Source organism: Coenobita brevimanus, chromosome 70 (assembly GCF_032717465.1).
Source record: "Coenobita brevimanus isolate Jiangsu-jjx chromosome 70, ASM3271746v2, whole genome shotgun sequence".
In the NCBI taxonomy this organism is placed as follows: domain Eukaryota; kingdom Metazoa; phylum Arthropoda; class Malacostraca; order Decapoda; family Coenobitidae; genus Coenobita; species Coenobita brevimanus.
In genome coordinates, this window is record NC_137023.1 from 54,762,611 (window position 1) to 54,781,705 (window position 19,095).

A 19,095-nucleotide genomic window follows, 5' to 3' on the forward strand; every position below is an offset into this window, starting at 1 on the left:
AGAGACAGCGGGACAGGTGAGTGTACAAATGGGGGTGGACAGATGGGGTGAAAGGATGGGAAGGGTGGGGTGAGGGGTGGGGTGGGGTGAGGCTGGGCTAGATTGAGAAACGGATAGAGTGAGATGGATGGATGGTGAATAGGTGTAAGTGGACGGGTGAAAGGGGGGCAGGCGGGGAGGGGGTGGGATAGGGGGGTGGACTGATGATGATGGATAGGGAAGGTGTATTAGGTGAGGGTATAACAAGAAAGGATATAATAATAATAATAATAATAATAATAATAATAATAATAACAATCCTAGAATACAAATACAGAAACAGTCAAGTAGTTGGATAGACAGAAGACAGAAGAAAGATGGAAAAGAAAGGTTGATAAAAAGATAGAATGGGAGAGAGAATGAGAAATTAAGTAGGAAGAAAGAAAGAAGGAAGAGAAGAGAAGGATAGGGAAGGAGGGCGAAACAGGGGAGAGGAACGGAGGATGGGGAAGAAGGGAAGAAAGACGGAAGGGGAAAGGAGAAGGGAAGGAAAGGAGTGAATGGGGAAGAGATGGATGGCCTAGGGATGTACGTAGGAGCAGGTGATAAATGAGAGAGAGAGAGAGAGAGAGAGAGAGAGAGACGTTGTAAGATGGATGGTGGAGTCTTAACGCGAGTATAAAGTGGAGAAGCGGAGTGGGTGGAGGGGTTGGTGGGAGGGGTGGGTGGGAAGAGTGGGTGGGGTAGGTGAGGCGGATGGAAAAGTGGGTGTAGGTGTGTGGGAGTGGATGTAGGTGTGGGGGTGGGTAAGTGGGGGAAATAATGTTGGTGGGAGGGCGGGCAGGACGCAGTGGTTGGAAGTGGGTGGGGGTGGGTGCATGGGGTAGATGAAGGAAGGGCAGAGAATGGGTGCAGAGTGGAAGTGAAGGGGAGAGTGGGATGGGTGGGTGAGAGCAGGGTGGGGACACAGAGTGGGTGAATGTTGGAAAAAGAGGATGAGGTATGCAAATGCACGAGTGTGGGGCGGGGGTGAGGGTGGGGAAGGGGATGGGAGTTGGGCAAGGGTGGTGGTGGTGGTGATGGTGATTAGGATGATGTGGGGTGACAGGGATGAGTGAGTGGGTGGGACGATTGGGTTTTGGTGGTTAGGGTGGGGTAGAGGGTGGAGAGGGTGGGGTGGGTGGAAGAGGAGTGATGGCGGAGAGGAAGGTGGAGGTACAATGGGCGGGATAAGGAGGTTGGGTGGGGTGGGATGAGGGTTGGAGAGGGGTGAAGGGTGTGTGGGTGGGGTGGGTGGGGAAGGAGTGATGGTGGGAACGGTTGAGAGGGCAGAAGGTTGGGTGGGAGAGGTAAGAGTAAGGGTAGGGGGTTGAGCAGGGAGGGATTGGTGGGGGGTAGGGTGGGGTAGGGTCAGGTGGGATGGGTTGGCGTACGGGTAGGATGAGGTGGGAGAAGGGTGGGGATGACATGAGGGTGGAGAGGGATGGGGGGGTTGAGGAAGGGGATGGGGTGGGGAAGGAAGGGCGAGATGAAGGGTTGGGGCAGGGTGGGGTGGGTGGGATGAGGGTGGAGCGGGGTGAAGGGTGCGGGACCAAACGGGGTCATCTTCACTGCTCTCGCTCTGACCTCGCCTCTCATTCACCATGTGTGTGTGTGTGTGTGTGTGTGTGTGTGTGTGTGTGTGTGTGTGTGTGTGTGTGTGTGTGTGTGTATTCGCCTGCATCCGTGTGTGTATATAATGTGCTCTTCGACTTCATGTGTGTGTATCTAGCTGTGTTTGTGTTTGTGTACGTATTCCGGTTTGGATCTGTGTGCGAACTGTAACTTCTGGTGTGTGTGTGTGTGTGTGTGTGTGTGTGTGTGTGTGTGTGTGTGTGTGTGTGTGTGTGTGTGTGTGTGTGTGTGTGTGTGTGTGTGTGTGTGTGTGTGTGGACTTTCACCTCAAACTAAGTCCTGCTCTTCATGAATGCTTCTCAAACAGTTGGTAACAGATGGTATTCTGGAGGAGGAAGAGGAGGAGGAGGAGGCGAGAGAGAGAGAGAGAGAGAGAGAGAGAGGGCGTGGTGATGTGAAGGGAGGGTGGAGGAAGATGGGTCAAGGAGCGTAATGAAGAAGGCAAAAGAAAATGCAGCGAAATATATATATATATATATATATATATATATATATATATATATATATATATATATAATGCATAGTTAGATATAGTGTAGGTGACAGGTGTAGTATGGGGTGGGTGACAGGTGTGATGTGGGGTGGCTGTAAGTAATCCATTGTGTCCACTTATTTCACTCACTCCCCTTTTTCTTGGCCTTTCACTCCTCTTACCACACTTAAAATCCCTCGTAAATATCTTTTTCATTATCCTTCACATTCGTTCTCTCTTCGCGACCACATCATCCAAGCATACTCCATATCTTTAACATGCTGTGTATTTCGTATCCTTTCCAGCCTACGTAACCCACATTCTTTTTAATAACAGTCTTTCCTAGTTCTGTTGCTTTCGCTCTATTTTTATATACCCACGACCTTCCATCACTCCAAAGTCTCTCACTCTTTCATATACGTGGCCACTTGTAAGAGTAAAGATTTGCGAACAGAACTGCGAACTGACCTAAAAATTAATCGGTGAGTCAACAGGAAACAATAATGGAAAGTGAACTGTTCGGGTAAACTGGAGAAATCGGATTAAGCACTAGAGTATTATTTAGGAAATATATAACTTCACAGTAAAATCAAATGTAAACCAGATTTATATGGTATTATTAACAGGACTGGACAGTGGAATGCGACAAGAAATGCGAACTGGATTGAGAACCTGACTGCGACCCGAAATGGCGCTTAGACTATTGCATCAGGGCGGATATTTGCATGAGGGGGCGACGGACGGGTATGTATGCAATCTGGATTTAAAATGGCCAGTGACGAAGACATCCTGGTAATTCAGACGCATGGTACACGATTTTTTTTTTTTTTTACGATAACTACATTTTAATTTACTATTGTTATTTATTTATTTTATTTACATATTTATTGGGTTGTGTATATAATTAGGGACGCATCCTAACAGCGAGGAAACATATGCAATTATCTGAAGATTTAATGGTTTCTTCTACGTCAAATATAACTGTCAGGAGCTAAGAAAAATAAAATTCAAAAAAATCCCGAATTACAGAGATTAAAATAGAGAATAGCGGAGACGTACAGACAAAAAGGCCTATTTACTATTACTACAACTACTACCACCACAACTACTATTACTATTTCCACCACCGCTATTACTAATACTACTACTACTAATAAACACGGTAGGAAATGATATATGATTTTGCCTCTTTCACTACAATAACGCCTTCATTTTATTCTCTCTCTCTCCCTCTCTCTCTCAGGCAGGACACACCCAGGCCAGCATCTCGTGACTGGCCAGGTGACAAGGGGGGGGGGAAGGTGAAGGAGAAAGGAAGGGAGCAGTGGAAGGAAGGAGGAGGAGGGGGTGGTGAGAGACGTAGGTAAGAAGAGACAAGAGAGGAAGAGAGATACTAAAGGAGAATAAAGGAGACGAAAGTAGAGAAAAAAGAAGCAGAAAAGAGAATGGAAAGAAGAGAGCAACAGTGAAGAGAGGGAGGGAAAGGAGAGGAACGAGGAAAACGGGAAGGAGGGTTGGAAATGAGGGTGTGACCTGAGAAATGAAAGCAAATCAACTGAACTGAGAAGTGACACAGAGAGAGAACATGACACAGAGGCTGACAGAGGACATGACAGAACACGACACAAAGAGAACATGACACAGAGAATATGATACAGAGAACATGATGCAAAGAACGAAAGAGATCATGACACTAAAAGGACGTGGCATAGATAACATGAAACTACGAGAACATGACTAGACGAAAGAACATGACAGAAAATGAGAGAACTACACAGAGAACATGACACTAAGATAAAACGACAGAGAGAACATGACACAGAGAATATAGAGCGCATGATCGACACGAAGACCAAGGCATCAAGAAAACACGGTATAAATAACTGACATCAGGCATACACAGCGGTCAACTACGCAGTCCGTTCCCTGAGTTCCGGAAGCCCCATCAATTAATGCATAAGTACAGCTGATTAAATACTGCCATTATACACCGCATAGAAGAATAAGTCCACCATTTGTCTGAAGGAAAAATGAAGAAATGAAGCGTGGATTTTCAGCCCGTAGATTCTTGACCATATAAACAATTTGGGATCAGTGAGGCCTCAACAAAACTTTATTATTTTTATTACTATTATCATTATTTATGTTTTATGATGATATTTAAATTTTCAAACTACTACCTGCCTCACCTGGGCTCGATCTCACGACCCCACAATCAGCAGACCAGCACCTGACCACCTGAATATGATACCCATTCACCTGTCACTTTTACCACGGCTGAGAGAGAGAGAAAGAGAGAGAGAGAGAGAGAGAGAGAGAGAGAGAGAGTGTTCAGTGATTGTAGGCCACTCATAAAAATAACCAGTGTGTGATGTGTACTTAGGTTCATCAAATATACACTACTCATATGGTAAGGCTTTGTTTCTCTCTCTCTCTCTCTCTCAGACAACTGGTATCTTTTCTTATAAATGTAATACCGGTAATACTGAAAAGGATTTCTTTTAAAAATCTAACACATATTATAATATTCGTGTCGAGGAAGAAGAGACATGAGAAGGAGGTCACAGAAGGTAGGGAAGAAAAAGAGAAAGGAGGGAGCAGAGGAGAGCAGGGGAAACGAGCGGAGAGAAAGAGAGGAGAGAAGAGGAAGGGAGAGGAAACGTGAGGAGAGAAGAGGAGAGAAAACGAGCGGTGAAGGAAAGATGAAGGGTGGGGAGTGACAGGAGGAACAGGTGAAAGAGGAAAGGAGAGCTGAGATGGAAGAAGAAAAACAGGTGAAAATGTAATGATGAATAAGCGTAAGGAAGAGAGGCGAGGCGAGGAAAGGAGAGGAGAGGAGAGGAAAGCAGAGGAATCGTGAGGAGAAGAGAGAAAACGTGTGGAGAGGGAATGATGAAGGGTGGGGAGTAACACGAGGGCAAGTGGAAGAGGAAGGTGAGTTGAGACGAAAGAAGAAAAATATGTGAAAATGTAATGATGACCGAGCGCGAGGAGAGGAGAGGAGAGAAGAGAAGAGAAGAGGAGAGGAGAGAAGAGAAGAGAAGAGGAGAGGAGAGGAGAGGAGAGGAGAGGAGAGGAGAGGAGAGGGGAGGGGAGGGGAAGAGGGGAAAGAAAAGATAGGGCCTAGAAGGTGATGATGAAGATGAGGAAGAAGAGGATGGCCAAGATAGAGCTTCATGGTGAGGGCCTGGGTGATGAGTGAGGATGGGGGAGGCAGGGGGCGGAGGTGAGGCAGAGGGGGGGAGGGGGTTGGGCAAGGGGTTGGGGTGAGGCAGGGGGGATGGAGGTTAGAAAGGGGGATGAGGTGAGATAAAGAGGGTAAGGATGTGGGGGTGGGGGTTAGAAAGGGGAAGGAGAGTGAGGCAAGGGGGTGAGACAAGGGGACGGGAGGAGGAAGGGAGGGGGGAGTACTGACGCTGGGATGTTAGGAGTGAAGGGAATGAGGATGAGGGGAGAGGGATGAGGCAGGAGGGGTGGGGGGAGAAAGGGAGGGAGGTGGGGGGTGAATGAGGCGGGTGGGGGGAGGGGGAGTAAGATGGGGGCCAGATTATGAGTGAGGGATGACCCATTATGAAGGGGTGGGGGAGATCAGGGGGGGGGGTAGGTTCGTGACGGTGACATTACGGTGATGGACGAGGACAGAGTGCCTTGTGACGATCGTGTGCGTGTTACGGTGTTACGGCGGGTTGTTACGGGATTGTTACGGTACTCTGAGTGGGTTGCTATGGGACTTACGGTGTTTACGGTGTTACGGGGGGTTGTTACGGGATTGTTACGGTACTCTGAGTGGGTTGTTATCGGGTTGTTACGGTGGATGATAAATTGATGTTGTTACGTTACTAGGATAGCGTTACGGAGTTGTTACGGTGATTCAGGTGTTACACTGGCTTGGTATAGGCTTGTTACGGTGGCTTTTTCCTTGAATAAATCCAATTCTAACAGCTCTTTGAGGCCCAGATGTCCTCTGAATTCCAACACGCTTTTACATGTCGCCACTTCAACACCAATACCCACCGTCCATTCCGAATATTTGCGAAGTATGTTTTATTCAGGATTGGTGTGATCGAACTCGTGAAAATGGACTCTCTCTCTCTCTCTCTCTCTCTCTCTCTCTCTCTCTCTCTCTCTCATCTGTCATATCCCCCCCTTTCCCTCTCGCCATATCCGGACTGCGCATGCGTCCGTGTGTGTACTTTAGTGCTTGTTCGTGTGGCCTGAGTGTGTATGTGCGTGTGTGTAAGTGTATTCCAGCACTTGAGAGAGAGAGAGAGAGAGAGAGAGAGAGAGAGAGAGAGAGAGAGAGAGAGAGAGAGAGAGAGGAAGTATGCAAAACGTCAAAAAAAAAAGTGACTGATAAAGTTTTAAAAATTCAGCCAAGCTCTTCATCGACTTCCCATCAGTCCTCCCCCCCCCTCTCTCTCTCTCTCTCTCTCTCTCTCTCCCAGCTGTGAACACCGTGGTATCAGCGATAAGGGATCTAGGCATGACTGTACACAACATACACTTGTCTCCGCGTTACTCAGGAAGGAAGGAAGGAAGGAGGGAAGGTAGGAAGGAAGAAAGGAAGGAAGGAGGGTAAGTAGGAAGGAAGGATGGAAAGAGGGAAGGCAGGCAGGCAGGAAGGAAGGAAGGAGGGAAGGAAGGAGGAATACAGTGAAATGTAAGATTAGAGAGAGAGATAGAGAGAACGGGTCAACTCAACAAGCACCTACCTTCACATCACTCACTGGGGTAGAGACGAGAGAGAAAAGGGAGAGAAAAGGAAGAGAGAAAAGAGGAAGGGAGAGAGGAGGGAGAAAAGAGAGAGGGGGAGAAAAGGAAGAGAGAAAAGAGAGGGAGAAAAGAGGAAGAGAGGGAAGAGAAAGGCAGAGAAGGGAGTGAAAAGGAAAAGCTAGATGGAAGAACACATTACTTACTATTATTTTCCTTTTTATTTTAATGAGAGAGAGAGAGAGAGAGAGAGAGAGAGAGAGAGAGAGAGAGAGAGAGAGAGAGAGAGAGAAAATGACACCCATACCTATTTATTCCTCTCCACATCAATTTCTCAAGACTAAATGACTGCAAGGAAATTAACACCTTTACACCTGCTACCTGAAGACGCTTATTTTCACCTTAGCACATAATTTTCAACTACGAGGGGTTATATGGAGCCTTAATCATACCCTGCACAATTAGGAGATTTTCTTAAGCTGATTTAATGACTTAGTAGCAGAGAGATAAAATAAAATAAATAATGTCCTCTGGTTACTGTGGCTAAATTACCAAGAAAAGTGACTATCCACATCCTCATCTAACTATCATTCAAGTAGAAGGATTAAGACCCTACCATCATCTTCTTCAGGTAGGAAACAGGATGAATGATGATGATGGTGATGACGACACTGATGATGAATCTACGACAACTACTACCACTACTACTATTAACGATGCACTGCCCTTAACTTCTCTACTCCCCTAAATCACCTCCTTAGGACCGGCAATGACCTACCCCAGATCAATGCATCATCCTGCAATCAAGTCCACAGGCCGTGAAATTAGCCACAGATGCTGCACAATGCCTTTGGTCAGGTACAAGGCGCAGGCGAGTGTGGTAAGGCTTCACTGGGTACATAACTGGCGAAGGATGGTGATGAAGGTGGTGGTGGTGATTGTGAGTTATAATGACGATGGTGATGGTGATAGTAAGAGTTATAGTGACACAGATCGATGATGGTGGTGGTGGTGGTGGTGATAGTAATAGTGAGAAATAATGACACTGATGATGGTTATGGTGGTGGTGATGATAGTGAGCTACGTAAGTAATGTTGATAAAGATTGTGACAGCAATATGTGATGATGATCATGATGGTAAAGATAAAATGTCATTGTAAGTAATGCTAATAAAGACTGTGACAATGATAGCAAGAATGATGATGATGATGATGATGATGATGATGATAGATTAGTCAAACGTATCCTCTCCAAGCCAATGTCCCTCAGTACCAAAAAGCCATTAGATACATTTTCCTGGCGAGGTCGCAATAAAACTCCACGACTCTCCAGATGCAAAGTCCAAATAGCCTCTTGAAATCGACATTACCCATAAGCACTCCTCATCCAAACTCCAGACGGCATTACTGGATCTGAAGTGCTGTGAAATGGCCAGGTATATGAGTTCTGAGTGCAACTTGGATCAGAATTATTCAAGAAGATGCACTAACAATCGATCACAAACTCCCACAGAGGGTAAATTTGCAACATTCAACATCATGTCTGGTTCCTTGATGACTGCAACATCCGGATATATGGATCATATCTACGTAACTCGGGAGATTTCGTAGCACTCCCTCCTCATTGACTTATTCTGTTTATTGTACCTTAATATCCTCTTACATGTTGCTGATGAAAACTCTGTCGATATTAAAAAGGAAGAAATAACAGAAATTGAGTTCCATTATACAAACTAATTCGCTAACAAAGAAGTGCTAAGAAACCTCCTCCGCCAACGAAAATACGGCCTCCCTCCCTCTCTCTCTCTCTCTCCAAGGATCTTTTTTTTTCCTTCAACGAAACGCTACTTCTTTCTTCTGTTCTATTTCACTCTCCCACACCTCAAGGCACCAAGCATATTGAATTCCTAATCCGACCCGACCTGGCTCCCGCTGCTGCCTGGGAAATAGGTCTAGAGTGCAGCTTCTTCAGGGTCCGGTGCACAGCTGGAGGTCACAGGCGGTAAAAGGAGGTGGGTGAGGGATGCTGTAAAAGGGCGTGTGTAAAAAAGTGTGTGTGTGTGTGTGTGTGTGTGTGTGTGTGTGTGTGTGTGTGTGTGTGTGTGTGTGTGTGTGTGTGTGTGTGTGTGTGTGTGTGTGTGTGTGTGTGTGTGTGAGAGAGAGAGAGAGAGAGAGAGAGAGAGAGAGAGAGAGAGAGAGAGAGAGAGAGAGAGAGAGAGAGAGGAGGGTAACCGAGGGAGCGAAGTTAAAAGCGAGGGTAAATAAATCAGGAAGAATAGGCGCGAACACATAAGGAAAACGAAGCGAAAACAGACTGGAGTTATTTTGAAAAGGGGGCGTCTGAAAGGAAGTGGAGGCGGGTTGTGAAAGAAAAAAAAGAGAGAGAAAAGAGAGAGAGAGAGAGAGGGGGGGTGAGGAGAGGAGAGAGGGGGAGGTAAAGAAAGGAGAGGAGACAGATAAGGCGATAGGAAGAGAGGAGAGGGCGTGGGAATGGGGGTGAGTGAAAGGGAGATACAAAGATGAGAGAGAGAGAGAGAGAGAGAGAGAGAGAGAGAGAGAGAGAGAGACATAAATTGATACAGGTGAATACACAGACACAGATTGGTAGATAAAACAGAGTGAGATAGATGGAGACAGGTGCGGTACTAAAACACACAGGGATTGAAAAATGGATAGAGATAGACAGTATGCAGAGATATACAGGGTGACAGACAGACAAGCAGATAGACAGATAAAGAGAGACTGAAGAGGTGACAGAGGATGGGAAGAGGAAGGGATATGTCGTGATGGTGTACAAGGAACCTTTACCCTCCCCCCCTCTCTCTCTCACACACACACACACACACACACACACACGCACACAACCAGTGGTCTGAGCTGTGATAAAGATCCTGAGTGCACAGATGATGATGATATGGCCCGGTGTGTGTGTGTGTGTGTGTGTGTGTGTGTGTGTGTGTGTGTGTGTGTGTGTGTGTGTGTGTGTGTGTGTGTGTGTGTGTGTGTGTGTGTGTGTGTGTGTGTGTGTGTGTGTGTGTGTGTGTGTGTGTGTGTGTGTGTGTGTGTGTGTGTGTACACGTAGGCATGTGCGCAGACCAACCCTTGTGTGCACGCCCCAACCCTTGTAAGTGTGAACCCAACCCGTGTGCGCACTAAATCACACATGTAAACTAAATCACCCATGTACACACCCTCACCTCATGTGCGTGTGAGTGCTTAAATCCGCACAGAGACGCATGGAGGCGCTGAATAGATTAGTTAACCAAATAATATTACCTGTGAGACGCACCTGGAGTCTGGGTTCGATTTAATATATTCAATCGAAGGACGTCTCTTCTTTCATCAATATTCTGGCGACGTCTTTTATCATATTCTTGAGAGGACGATTTTAAATTTACCAATATTCCTGTTGCGTCTTTCGTGTGTGGATGTCTTTGGCCGAATCGTTGCTCCTTCTTTTATTTTTATCGAGATTCTTGCGAGGCTGTCTCTTATTTCATCATATTCTTCCTGTGTCTTATTTTCTCATACTCTTCTTAGGTCTTTTATCATATTGTTGTTATGTCTTTTATTTCATGATATTCTTGCGGGGACGTCATTTATTTTGTTATGTTCTTGTGGTTCGTCATCATATTCTTGCGAGTCTTTATTTAGTCAATATTCTTGTACTACCTGATTATTATATTCATTTGATATATATTTTACATCGGAGGGATTAGATACTGCCTTCATTAATTTCTTCACTTTGGGGGGATTCTCCACTATCCACTATTTCTTTTCTTTTTTTTTTTACTAAGGGGGTATTTTTGGAAAGGGGGAGGGGGGGGTGATTTGGCCTACATTTCCCACTGCTACGGTCCTAAGATGAATGAAATTATTTGGTGACAGCAAGAGTACAATTTATATGACAACGTGTTAAGTCTGTGTGTGTGGACTGTGAGTTAAGGACGGCTCCGATGATACGACCACAATGGACTTTTGGTGAGGTGCAAATTAAACGTTTTGTGTGGGGTGCAAATTGAAAGCTTTACAGGTACAGGCAGAAGAGTGAAAGAGACTGGAAGACACAGCAAGCATGGTTTATGTGACTGGTTTATAACAATGATATCCATGATGATGCTAGTCTCAATGGAATGAATTTTTTCTCTTTTTCTTTTTAATACTAGGAAGACGCAACTATGAACTTAACAAAGGCAAGATGTGAAGGGTAAGGTACGCTTTGCATCTTGCCAAAGGGACCTCATTTCTACCTATCCACGTCTAGGCTTCATCTGTGTATACCTTACGGACCTACAGGTATACGTGTCCAGGGAACTGTTTCTTACTTATTTAATTACTTGTTTACTTATTTATTTACTTTCTTTCTAACTTGGGTTTACTCAGGTCACAGATGGTGGTAATTTATATATATATATATATATATATATATATATATATATATATATATATATATATATATATATATATATATATATATATATATATATATATATATATATATATATATATATATATATATATATATATATATATATATATATATATATATATATATATATATACTGTATATACCGTATATAAAGGAGCGTTGTGGTGTGGATGTGGATGTGATAGGAAGCGTTATGAGGAACACAGTGAGGTGGTTTGGCCATGTGGAGAGGATGGAGGGTGAAAGACTGACGAAGAGAGTGTATGTGAGTGAGGTGGAGGGGGGAAGAGGGAGGGGGAGGCCGAGGATGAGATGGAGGGATGGGGTGGAGAGGTATATGAGAGAGGGGGGTGTGAGTTGGGAGCAGGGAAGTGAAATGGCGGGGGACAGGGCGACTTGGAGGCGATTTGTTTGTGGCCACCCCAAACGGGATTGAGGCGTCTGGCAATAGATAGATAGATAGATATACAGATCTATAAGCTGAAAATTGGTGGCTTTGAACCCCGTCTTGGCGAGTTAAGTATCGAAGTGAGTATCACAAGGTCACGTAATGTCAAGATGTATACTACTACATTAAATCTCTCTCTCTCTCTCCCTCTCTCTCTCTCTCTCTCTCTCTCTCTCACACACACACACACACACACACACACACACACACACACACACACACAGGAAACGAATTCTAAAGTACTCATACTGCTAAAAAAAAAAAAAAAAAATCTCAGTTCTGGTCTAGTAACGTGTCCCCATTTCAGGTGATGTACCCAGTCCGTCCCTGGTAATGATGGTATTGTCCAGAACTCAGTCACACTCCTCACGCTCATCACCTCAATGCTTCAGAGTCACTCTCACCCAACCACAAAAATTTAACTTCCAAATGACCCTACCTAACCTTATCTAACTTGACCCAATCTAACCTATCCTGATCTGACCTAACCTAATCTAACTTACCCTGACCTCGTAGCAAACAGGCTGACAGCGACGAGTTCTGTGGTCAACTGAACTTTCGTGAAAATCTCACTGTTACGAAATCCGACAGAAATTTTACGAAATGGACAAAGCACGAAGCAAACGAAACTCTTCCGTACAGATCTCTCTCTCTCTCTCTCTCTCTCTCTCTCTCTCAAAAACTGTTAGAGGGGATGGAACTTTTACAAAACTGCCAACAAAAGTTTAAGAATTCGCCAAACCTCACACGAACGGCTCACAACTCTCACGAAATGGCCAGAACTCTTCCGAATCGTCCGGAACTTTCACGAAACGGACACGGAACTGTTACGAAAGTCGGCGTGGCGGAGATAAGGCACGAAGCAATCTGGAGGCGTTGGTGGGTAATCTTAAGACAAGTTCCACGTCTTAAGTCGGGCGATTATAATTATGTCCGTGAATAATCTGGGGCCGGATTGAGCAAGTGTGGGTGGGCGGGTGGGTGGGAGGGTGAGGAGCAAGGTGGGTGGGCGGGTGGGTGGGAGGATGAGGGGAAAGTCTGGGTGGGTGTGTGAGAGGATGAGGAGCAAAGTGGTGGTGTGTGGAGTGTGTGGAGAGGTGGGGAGAATGTATGTATTTTTGTGTGTGTATGTGGCGATGGTATATTTATGTGTATATATGGGGGTGGTGTCTGTATGCGTATATGTGGGAGTGGTGTTTGTATGTGTATGGGATGATGTATGTGTATGTGAAAGGTGTAGGACGATGGGTTTATTGTGAGTGTGCGGGTGTAATGTGGGTGTTATCGGCAAGTAGGGGGTGTTTATGTGTTTACGAGTATGTGTATGTGTGTGGGCAGGTTGGGTGTAAGATGGGTGGGCGGGAGAGAGTGGGTGTGGTGTGCATGAGAGGGATGTGTGTGTATGTGGGAGGAGGTATGCGTGAGTGAGAGGTGTGCGGTGGATTGTTGTTATTGTGGAAGCGTGAGAGGGTGGGCGAGCGTGTATGTATGTGTGAAGGGTGTGTGGTGGGAGGATGGGGTTATTAGGACATGGGGAGTGGTGGGTGGGGTGTTAGGTGGTGGTGGGGTAGGAAACGGTGGGTAAGGAGGGGGATGAATTGTGTGGTGTGATGCGGGAGGGGTATTGTGAGGTGACAGGTCCAGTGTGTGCAGTCTGTGTGGATATGTGTAGGTCGGATGTGTAGGTGAGGTGAGATGGTGTGTGTGTGTGTGTGTGTGTGTGTGTGTGTGTGTGTGTGTGTGTGAAATGGGAGATTCAAAGGCCTCTCTCTCTCTCTCTCTCTCTCTCTCTCTCTAATACCAGGAACGAAACAAAGGCGACGTTCTCAGGTTGAAATGGATTAAAACACCCGGCTAATACCACCACACCAGGCGTGAATGAGGTGTCTCTAGAATATCACATTAGGGACGGTGGGAATTAGTGCCAAAAGGGTGACATTTGATGGATGTTGGGGGACCGGGGCCAGTGTCTTGGTGGTGAGAGGGTTAAGATGACTACTGGATATGAGAAAGAGAAAGAGAGAGAGAGAGAGAGAGAGAGAGAGAGAGAGAGAGAGAGAGAGAGAGAGAGAGAGAGAGGATTTACAGATGTCATTATTTTTAGATCAGTTCACTTCTCCTTTCTTTTCATTCATTTTTTCCCCATTTCCTTTTCATTATTTTCATTCATTCTTACCCTCTTCCGATCACTCTGTACCCGTTTACTTTACTCTCTCCCTCCCTCCCTCCCTCCCTCCCTCCCTCTCTCTCTCTCTCTCTCTCTCTCTCTCTCCTTCCCTCTATCCGCATCTCTTCCTTCGCTATCTCTTTCACAGCCTCCTCCTCCATCCCCTTCCCTTTCTCCCCCAGTTAATAGCCTCCCCTCTCTCTCTTTATCCATCACCCACTCCCCTTTCACCCCTCAACACACACACACACACACACACACACACACACACACACACACACACACACACGGCATTAAGTTGTCTGGAGTGAGATGTAAGCGGAGGGGGGGGGTCATGAAAGGGTTGAGTTGGGAACGGGGGGGGGGGAGTATGGCTGGAGAGAGAGAGAGAGAGAGAGAGAGAGAGAGAGTGTTAAGCAGTGAGACAGATGAAAAGGGAGGAAAGGGAAGTGACTGGGAAAGAGAAAGGGAAGAAAGGGAGAAGTGAGATAAAAAGGGAGGAGGAAAGTGAGACATAAAGGGAGGAGAGATTCAGAGGGAGGGCGAAATGGAGGGAAGGAATGTGAGAGATAAAAATAGGGGAAAGAAGAGAGATGAAAGAAGGAAATGTAGGGAATAAATAAATGGTAAAGACAGGAGAGAGAGAGAGAGAGAGAGAGAGAGAGAGAGAGAGAGAGAGAGAGAGAGAGAGAGAGAGAGAGAGGAGTTGGATAGAGAAGGATGGACAAATGGAGAAAGGAAGATTGGAATTATAAGGGTAATGTTGTTTTCAGTGGGTAAGTAGGCAGATAGGTAGGTTGGTGGGTAGGTAGGTAGGTAGGTAGCAGGTAGGAGAGTAAGTGGGTAAGTAGGTGGAGGTAGGTACGTAATTAGGTAGGTAAGTTGGTCGGCAGGTTGGTTGGAAGACTGACAGGAAGGGAGACAAACAGAGAAGCAAACATGTAAGCAGGCTACTAGGTACTGTAAACAGGCAGGTAAGTGTGTAGGCAGGTAAGCACGAAGACAGGTAAATAGGTAAGTCGATAAGTAGAAAGTTACGAAGGTGGGTATGGACGCAGGTGAGTAAGCAGGCAGGTGGGTAGTCAGGCAGATGGGGAGTCAGACAGATGGGTAAGCAGACAGGTGTGTAGACTGACAGGTGGGTAGGCAGGCAAGGCAGGCAGACAGACAGGTGGGCAGCAGGCAGGTGTATAGGCGGGTAGGTGGGAAGGCAGGCACGTGGTTAGTGGGCAGGCAGGTGGGTAGGCAGGTAAAGGGGTGATAGGAGGGGGAGGGGAGTGTTAATGGGGTGTGGGTAAAGGTGAGGGGCCCATTTATCAGGGGGATGAGGGGCAACGAGGTGGCCGTGGGGGAGGGGGGTGTGAGATGAGGGGGCGGAAGGGAAGAGTATGAGAAGGAGGAGGCGAGTGTGTGAACTGGGGCGGGAAGGAATGGAGGTAGAGGGATGAAGGGGGAGGGAAAGGAAGATGGGAGAGGGAGAGAAGGAAGGGGGGTAGGGAGTTGGAGAGAAAGGTGAGTAAAGGTAAAGCGAGGGTGATGTACAGACTTCAAAAGAACCTGACCAATGTAAAGTGTATATTCATCAGCGCCTTAAACAAATCCCTTTATTATGTTGGATGTCATTTTTTGATAAGGTGTGTGTAATTGATGAAAACTATGTCGATATTAAAACAGTATCAATAACATACGAGACTATGTCAAGAACCAGCCAAAAACATAGGCGCTGTTGCAACCCTCCATCTGACTAAGCATATACCCCCCACCTCCCTGCATACCTAACCAAACGCATAACGCCCCCCCCCCCCACTGTACAATAAAGACAGCAAGTCGCATTGGAATCTGATTTGTTTTCCATAAAAAAAAAAAAACTACTTAAGACACAGCATTCTACACACCAAAAGGCACCAGTTCACTATAAGACACATAACTGCGAAATTTCATGACTCTGTAGTTAATAGTTTCTGAGATTTGCTCCGGAAACGAAATCTCTACGCTACATATTTTAGTTGATCCCAATGATAACTAGAGGGGCACTCACTGGAGCCATCTCTCCGACAAGGGCAAAGTAATTAACAAACCACTCTTCAAAATGGATTAAGTTTTCTCATCACTGATTAGGGTTTCACAAAAAAATGTTTTCCGGATCCGGAATCTGTAAAACGATCCGGATTTATCCCAAAAGTAAATAAATTGTTTTCTGGGACACAGAGCGATCTACTTACCAAATTTGGTCCACATCTCTCTTTTAGTTTTTGAGTAATCCCGCTAGAAAACAACCAAACAAGAAAACAGGGGTAAAGACACACACTCTTTGTCGGAGGGTAAAATATCACGAAGAGGTGCTACGTAGGCTCCTGCACTACTTTTAATACTGGCCTTAACCCTAACCTAAGCTATCCTAACCCAGCAGAACTGAACCGAACCTAACGCAACCTAGCCTAACCCCAACTAACAACCTCTAACAGCCTAGCCTAGCCTAACCCTAACAACCTCACCTAACCTAACCCAACCTAACCTACCTGACCTGACCTAACCTAAACTAACATACCTTAGACACCTACAGAAAAGGGTGACCAGATACAATACACACGACATAGAGGCATGAGGCAGGGTCAGCTTTGGATCAGGTGGGGTGAGGCATGAATGAGGTTATGGTGAGGCAGGGGTGAAAAAGAGAGTCAGGCAGGGGTGAAAAAGAGAGTCCGGCAGGGGTGAGGTAAGGGTGAGGCAGGATTGGGAAAGTGAGGTAGGGTGAAACAGGAATGAGGTAGGGGTGAACCAGGAGTGAGCAGGGATGAGGCGAAGGTAAGAAAGAGGTGAGGTAGGGGTGAGAAAGGGGTGAGGCAGAGGTGAGGCAGGGTCAGCTTGGGGTCAGGTGGGGGTGAGGCGGGGAATTGGACTGCGGGCGTGAATTCATACCATCCGTGCTAGGGCGATGTGAAGATGCGCAGGGGAGGCGGGGCTGGAAAAAGAAAAATCGGCCTCTCTCTCTCTCTCTCTCTCTCTCTCTCTCTCTCTCTCTCTCTCTCTCTCTCTCTCTCTCACGTGCTGCCTCAGATCACCACATACATCTAGCTGGCAGGAGTTAATCTAGTCATGATATAAGAACTAACACTAACATCAAATTTGTTTATACAGAAAGAAATCAATGCCTGACTGACTAAACATGTTCTTAGAGTTACTTTAATGAGTTACCTGAGGAAATACCTGTCCGTGGAGGTGTTAACGTTATATGGCTGACTTTTATTATTATTTTTTTGTTCTCATATAATTTCATCAGGCATTTGAATCCCGCAAGATGATGCAAGATGATTTCCTGGGCAACTTAAGGCTTGAAAATTTATATGTAGGAGAAAGGGTATTTTCCTGTAATCTCCTGTACGAGTATTTAGATTTAAGAGGAGAGCCGAAGGTTGGTCAGTAATCTCGAAATACACGCACGCACACACACACACACACACACACACACACACATTCATCTCTCTCTCTCTCTCCCATAAACCCTACGTCCATGAGGCGGGCAGTAAGACATCACATTACTGAAAGGTTAATATCAGGGCAAGACAACCTTGTTTGACCCCTGAGGCACGTGTGGTCTGGGTAATTGAAGCAACACCTCTCCCTCTCTCTCTCTCTCTCTCTCTCTCTCTCTAGATCACCTTTCTCCCTCACTCCCTAAATCATTCCTCCTGCCCAACTGACCCCTACTGACCCCATTCCCCCGACAACCCCCACTTACACCTCCTTCCCCCTCTGATGTGCCCCCTCCCCACCCCCTCACCCTCAGATACACAACCTCCCCTCCCCTCCCGCCCCCTCCCTTCGTTACCTCCCCACTTGTTACTCTCCTCCGTAAGACACAGTAATCACAGTCCACATTTACAAACCTTTTTAGAATTTAATCTCTAAATAACATTGTTTTTATCTTCGCTCAAACAGCTACCACGCACTTCGCTATCAAATATGTGCGAATATTAACGGGAATATGAACGATAAGAAAAGACGATCCATGATAAGTGTTAACTGATATGAAAGACTCAGTTTATAGTTGAAATAAATTAAGATTCTTTATACATACAACCCCTTGGATCCATATTTATAAAAGGACTTAGGGTCAACTCGCTGTCTAACTCGATTCTGATCTACAGAAGACAAGGAACAAGGAAATTTTCCGTACTCTCCTTTCCTAGTAAAAAAAAATAATAATATGATTTCCACCACGTATTTACTTATTTATTTTTTTTTTTATATAGAGTAGGAAACGAGATTTTTTTTTTTTTTTTTGCGGTCTTTTGCCATCCTGTATATAAAATGTGAGTTACAAGGTGGTGAGCGTAAGTCTCTTTGTGAATATGGGCTTTATTACGCTGCCCATATACATACCGGACATTACACACACACACACACACACACACACACACACACACACACACACACACACGCTGTTATAATGGGTACCTTGCCTGCCCTCTCTTTTATCTTACACCCTTCCTCTCTCTCTCTCTCTCTCTCTCTCTCTCTCTTACACACACACACACACACACACACACACACACACACACACACACACACACACACACACACAAACACACACACACATCTTCAACATAATCATTTTAGCCAACCGCTCTCAAACCAAATCAACTTTTCAACTCGTCAATAATCTTCAAGACTTAACAGCATACACGTAACTCCTCCAGCCTCCCCTTTCCATACCTCCCCCTCCACCTCGTCATTCCAAGTCGTCCTCCAACATGTACTGTATCCCTTGACCCTTTCCATTTACTCTATGGTATTCCTTTAAGTTTCATCTCCTTAATTTTCCTTCTGTTTTCCTTGCACTTCTTCGTGATTAGCATTATCTATTACTTTTTTAATTGTTTGTGTCTTTTAACCTGTTTTTTTTTTTTTTGAGCTTTCGTTTTTGTTCAGGATTCTCTCTCTCTCTCTCTCTCTCTCTACCATCCTTTTATTACCCTCCCCAATTTCTTTTCTCCTTCCATTTCCTTCTTTCTTTCCTCCCCTTTCTTTCTCCCTCCCTGACCCAAGACCTCCCACTTGAGATGCGATTTGACCTCTCAGGGCAGCCTCATCCTCTCCCTCCATCTCCTCTTTCTCCCTTTCTCTTCTCCATCTCCTCCACTCCCCTTCCTTATCTTTTAACTAGGTCCGTCTCGCCTTATAACAGTTCCTCCTCCTCCTCCTCCTCCTCCTCTC